Genomic DNA, 6,930 nt, shown 5'->3' on the forward strand with positions numbered 1-6,930 from the left:
TTAAGAGGTGAGATTAATTCTTTAACTTGATATCTTTAGTTCCTATTCGTAAAGTAAAGAAGGTAATTAGTCTTATACTAATTATTGTCTCTAGTTTCTTTGTAATAGGGGTCTAGATCACTTTTGATCTAAGTTCTTGAATTAACTCTGTTAGTATCATAATTAGTGTTAATCTACTAATTTTGAATACTAAGATCAATTAGGGTTCTTAGTACTTTAGTTTGAAATTGGGGATTTTATTCTAGAATTTCGCATTACTTTCAATTTCTGTCTTCAATCGTTATAATTTCGCTTCTACATTATTTTTTTTGTTTATTCTAATAATCCAATTCTTATGAAGTGGTATTAGAGCAGTTCTATCAAGGTTCCGTACTTGGTAATCTTGAGAGTTTAAAAAAAAAATTATTTTTTCTAGTTGCTTAAAAGTTCAGCGAAAAAATAATAATTCTAGTTCCTTAAAAGTTAAGCAAAAAAAAAGTTACCAAAAAAAAAACACAATCACTTATATCAAAAAGCTCCATATTTGTTTTGATTCTTGATTTTTTTTCTTCAAAAGGAAAATCAAGAAGAGGGGAAATTTAAAGTTCATTTTTTTCTGTTTTGTTTCACTAAGTGGTCTTTTTCTTGTCTCATCAATCCCAATATATCTGGGAATTGATAAATTCTTTTTCATTCTACATCTTACTTCTAAAAGGATTGTTACTAGTAGAATTTATATATAAATTCTAAAGGAACCAGCCAAAAGTTGTAATTTGAGTGGAAAAAGGGAAGAGAGGGTGAGATCAATAGAGAGAAAAGAAAAGCCAATAGAGGAAATGATGGTGAAACTGGGACTCAAAACGACGTATTAAAGAAGGCGCTCAAAATGATTACTGCCCGACTTAATGCGTTAGAGATTGCACAAAATCCATATAATCCAGTGGACATGACCGATGTGAGGAGAATCCATCAAAACCCGATCCCTCAAGTTAAAAGACAAGCTTTCCGAGCTCCTCAAGTCCAGCAAACTGAGGATCAATTTGGTGATTATGAAGACGAATTTCAAGAAGCGTACCAACAGAGAAACGAAAGGAGGGCGCCATGAGTTAGGGTTGAGGATGACAATCTTAGTAGCATTAAATGAAGATTCCTACTTTCAAGGGACAAGAGATTCAGACTTTTACCTTGATTGGGAGAGGAAAGTGGAGGCCATCTTTGATTGGCATAACTACTCTGAAGGTAAGAAGGTTAGACTTGTTGTTGTTGAATTTTCTGACTATGTTGCTAGTTGGTGGAAGAAGTTCTGCAGAGACAGAATAGACAATGTATAAGTACCCGTTGCGACATGGGACGAGATGAAGATGGTTATGAGAAAAACGTTTTGTCCCATCACACTTCCAAAGAGATCTGCAAAAACGCCTTCAAACTCCGAAGCAAGGTTCTATTTATGTGGATGATTATTTCAAGGCTATGGATAGGGCTATGATCCAAGCTAATTGTAATGAGGATGAGGAGGACACTATGGCAAGATTTCTTAATGGTTTAAATGGAGAAATAGTTGATGTAGTAGAATTGCAACAATTCGTGAATTCAGATGAATTGGTTGAGTTGGCTGTAAAAGTAGAAAAACAAAATAAAAGGAAGCAACAAGCTAGTTCATGGAAGAATCGATCTACTACAACTACAAGGAAACAATGGCTAACACATGAGGAGAAATCAATGCCTAAATCACAAGATGATAGGGCAAAAGGTAAATGGGAGGCCAAAGATGGAGGTAAGACTTTTAACACAAAAAATTACTACTCCTTCTACCCTTCTAGTGCTATACAATGTTCACAAGTGTCAAGGGAGGGGACGATAAGGCGTTTGAATGTCCAAATAGAAGAGTTGTCTTAATTAAGGATAATTGGGAATATAAGAGTGAAAAAAGTGAGGGGAAAGAAGAATAAGAGGGTGTTAGGGGTGAGGACGAGAGAGATGTGTCTCCTCATAATAATGGACAATTATCGGGGGTTAGTTAGGCGTCTTACGAATATTAATATAGGAGAGTTTGATGAGGCACAAAAAGAGAATATTTTTCATACACGATGTGGGATAAAAGGTAGAATTTTCTCTATGATAATTGATAATGGTAGTTGTGCTAATGTGGTGAGTACATATGTGGTGAAGAAATTGGGCATTCCATGCACGAAACGTAAGGCCAATTATGAGCTTCAATGGTTGAATGAATGTGGGGAGCTTAAGGTAATTAAACAATGCTTGATTTCCTTTTCTATTGGAGAGTATTCTGATGAAGTTCTTTGTGATGTTGTGCCAATGCAAGTTTGTCATATTTTGTTGGCCCAACCCTGGCAATATGATAGATATGCTTCCCATGATGGGAGGAGAAATAAGTACTCTCTTGAACATAAGAGGAAAAAGTATATTCTTGCACCATTAACTCCTTCTCAAGTGTATGAAAACCAACAACGACTAAAACAAACAGTGGGAAAACATGGGGAGGGATAAAAAAAAAGTCAAAAAATTGAGAGAGAGGAAAAAATTCAAGGGAGGCATGAGAAGAGGGAGAGCAACAATGAGGAAAAAGAAAAGATGGGAATGAGTGATAAAAAAAGAGAGAATTGGTGAGAGGAAAGAGGCTAAGGGTGAAAAAATAGTGAGTCTTGCAAAAGCGAAAGAGTGTTTACTTGGAAAAAAAGAGGGGCTGCCCATTGTTCTTCTCACTTATAGGGAAGTTATGATTAACACTAATGATTTGACTCCTTTTTTGCCTAGTGTTGTATCAACTCTTTTGCAGGATTTTGATGATGTATTTCCTCTTGGTATCCCTAAGGGATTACCTCTAGATATCCCTAAGGGATTACCTCCTTTCAGAGGAATAGAACATCAAATTGACTTTGTTCCTGGATCTCAACTTCCGAATAGGCCCTCTTATAGAAGCAATCCAGATGAAACAAGAGAACTACAAAGGCAAGTAGAGGAATTGCTGAAAAGGAATTTGTGAGTGAAAGCATGAGTCTATGTTCTATCTATGTGCTCTTGGTACGAAAAAAATGAAACTTGGAGGATGTGTGTGGATTGTCGTGCCATCAACAAAATAACGGTTAAGGATTGACATCCTATCCCCCGCCTAGATGATATGCTTGACCAATTGTATGGATCTAAAGTATTTTCAAAAATTGACTTTAAAAGTGGATACCACCAAATTCGAATGGATCCTAGAGATGAGTGGAAAACGGCTTTCAAAACTAAGTATGGATTGTATGAGTGGTTGGAATGTCGTTTGGCTTAATTAACTAATGCACCTAGTACTTTAATAAGGCTAATGAACCATATCTTTATAGATTTTCATGGCAAGTTTGTGGTGGTATATTTGGATAATATTCTTATCTTTTCTACGTCTCTTAAAGAAGGAACACTTGAGGTTAGTTTTTGATGTGCTTAGGGAGCAACAATTGTATGCTAATCTAGCAAAGTGCACATTTTGTGTTAATAAATTAATCTTTCTTGGTTTTGTTGTTAGCTCGAATTGTGTTGAAGTTGATGAAGATAACATTAAAGCAATAAAAAATGGCATATTCCTAAGAGTGTAACTGAAGTGAGGAGTTTTCATGGACTTACTAGTTTTTATAGGAGATTTGTGAAGGATTTTAGTACAATTGCTACACCATTAATGGAAGTCATTAAAAAGGATAAGGTATTTAATTGGGGAAAAGAACAAGAGCATGCATTAATGTCTTGAAAGATAAGTTGTGTTCTGCTCCTTTGTTACAATTACCTGATTTTACTAAATCTTTTGAAGTTGAATGTGATGCTAGTGGAAATGGCATAGGGGCTGTTCTAATACAATATTCTAAGTAGGCGTTTGGCCATGCGATACCATATCACGATATGGAATCGTGAGATGGAATCAGCGTTTGGACATGTGATTTTACGATGATTCCATATCATGAGATATGATTCCATATTCTCCAAAAAACATGATATGGGAATTCCATATCATGATTTGAGATATATTTAATAAAAAAATTGATCCACAAGTTTATATTTTGTTAAAACAACCCCATATTTATATCTAATAACCATTTATGTCATATGTAAATAAAATTTATAATCACATCATTACTTTTTAAAATTTATTATTCTTACCGACATAAAATTTATTATTCTCACCAACATATAGTCACTTTAACTCACATCAACCGTTATTGAGTAATAAATTGTTCTCTTCATGTAGTCTAACACCTAATTTATTACGTCTACCGTTTTGTATTTATTACAACTCAAAGTAACAATGCTGGTTCGTCTTCTTGGTCACATGATCGAGAAATGCAAGTTCGACGTGAGGAAATTGTCCGTACTATGTGGGAGGATTATATTAAAGACTAGTACATTCCAATTTATGTTCAATTTTTTATTGAATTAAATTTTGATGAATTAAAGTTAGATGAAACAATTACTTAAGTAGAGAACAAATATCTTTGTAATAATTTATGATGCTATTTTATTAATTTTTGTTTATATGGTAAGATTGAATAAACAATTGAGGCTATTTTAATAGTTTTACAACTTATGAGATTCTTATGTTTATGAGAAAATATACAACACAAAAATCTGATATCGTATGCCCAAACAAAACTTCAATGTTATCTAATAATTCCATATTATGATATCATACCATGATACCATATCGCATGACCAAACGGTCCCTAAGCCTATTGAATATTTTAGTGAGAAATTGAGTGGAGCTACATTGAATTATTCTACTTATGATCGTGAATTGTATGCCTTGGTAAGGGCTTTGGCTACTTGGCAACATTACTTATGGCCGTGTGAGTTTGTGATAAAGACTGACCATGAATCATTGAGGTGCTTGAAAATCCAAGCTAAGTAAACGACATGCCAAATGGGTGGAGTTCACAAAGACATTTCCTTGTGTGATTTCATACAAACAAGGTAAGAACGATGTTGTGATTGATGCATTGTCCCGAAGGTACGTGCTTGTTTCTACTCTTACTTCTAAGCTGATGGGATTTGATCACATTAAAACTCTGTATGCTAAGGATTGAGACTTTGGGGTTGCTTATGATGCATGTTTTAAGGGACCCTTTGAGAAATTCACTCTACATGATGGGTTCCTTTTCAAGGAAAATAAGTTGTGTGCCTATATGTTCATTGCGTGATGTTTTTGTAAGAGAGGCACATTGTGGGGGGCTTATGGGTAACTTTGGAGTGCCAAAAACCTTATATATACTTGCTGAAGATTTCTTTTGGACGGGCACATGCAAGGATGTAAGAAAATTATGTGCACAATGTTTAGAATGTAAACATGCTGAATCTAGGGTTTTACCACATGGGTTGTATTGCCTGGTCCAATTTCTCCTTGGATAGATATCTCTATGGATGTCTTAGGTTTACCAAAACCGAGGAATGGCAAGGATAGTGTCTTTGTTGTGGCGGATAGATTCTCCAAGATGGCTCGTTTCATTCCATGTTTGAAAACTAATGATGCTTCTCATGTGGCTGATTTGTTTGTTTGATGACATATCAATTATATAAAAATGTAAAAGTAATTATTTTGTTTTTTTTGTGGATTTATGTGTAAATTAATGTTTATTTGAGGGGATCACCTCAAGTTAATTATACAATATGAAAGAACAAAAGGGACGTTATTACCTTATAATTCTCGTTTTAGAGGCGAATTCAAGATTTGAAAATGTTTGAAAAATTATTCTTATTTGTGTGTACTCTTGTTAAAACCTTACTAAAAATATGATAAATTCTTGTGAAGCGAAAAAAAAATATAAAGGGTGGGGGGGATATATTTAAATTGGATATATAACGATCAATACACTATTTTAAAAGTAGAGAATATATTTGCCTTAGCTTTAATAAGGGAGAAGGGTAAAAAATAATAATACCCTTTTGTTATAAAATATTAGTGTGGATGTCCACAACACCAAAACGTTACTTTCACTAATTATCTTCATTATGAAGACAATCCCAACCTTAATAACCATTATTTTTATAACCTTATATCTTCATAACCTCTTCCATTATATTCATGATTAATGTCAAGTTTATGACTAATTTTTTGTATGCCTCTACGTAGTATTTTAAATAGAGGCATAAGAATTCATATTGTAAATACTTGAATACTTGGAAGAATAAGAATAACTCTCACTTTCATCTTCTGTCTCTCTATTTCTATTGTTCTTATCTTTAGTATTCTTATCTTATTGCTTTAGTTTTACAATACCTTTTACATGCATTTATTTAGTTAAATTTATCTCTCATTATACCATTGGACTAATAATACTCCTATAGTTACCAAATTTAAGACATTTGTTCCTATTTGGATAAAATTCCCAGATCGACTAAAATTATTAATTGAAATAACCCAATTCGGAAGGATACCCATCAAAACCCTACCGACCCACAAAACTAAGGGCTCGTTTGATCACGAAATCATAATATGAAATAATGAGATGAAGTTGAAATTTTATTTGAACATGCAATTTAGATTTTTTATGTTGTATGTTTTCTCATAAACATTAAAATCTCGTAAATTGTAAGACTATCAAAATTGTCCAATTCTTTATACAATCTTACCAAATAAGAAAAAGTATATAAAGTCGTATAATACACGATCACAAAACTATTCTTAAAAAAATACAATTTATTGATCAAACTTTAATTCAATACTTTTGGGATAAGACAGAAGTACTCCTTTCGACTATGACTGAAATTCCAAAGACACACCTTAACTAAACTAAGGTTCTATTACCAACCCATTTTTTTTGTAATTTTGTACACTTTTTTGTCTTACGTGGCATCTAAGCATCTCCCACACGCCTCAACTACGTGAAGTCACTGAGTGTGCCACGTAAGCAAAAAATTATATAAAATTAAAAATAAATAAATTGGGGGGGGGGGGGGGGGGGAAACGGA

General features: G+C 33.5%; 1 pseudogene; it reads left to right on the forward strand.

Moving 5' to 3' along the window:
• Window positions 1–1,449: 1,449 nt before the first annotated feature.
• Window positions 1,450–5,519, forward strand: LOC107062878 (uncharacterized; annotated as a pseudogene).
• Window positions 5,520–6,930: the final 1,411 nt, after the last annotated feature.

The sequence above is a fragment of the Solanum tuberosum genome, unplaced genomic scaffold (assembly GCF_000226075.1).
Source record: "Solanum tuberosum cultivar DM 1-3 516 R44 unplaced genomic scaffold, SolTub_3.0 scf00266, whole genome shotgun sequence".
NCBI lineage: Eukaryota > Viridiplantae > Streptophyta > Magnoliopsida > Solanales > Solanaceae > Solanum > Solanum tuberosum.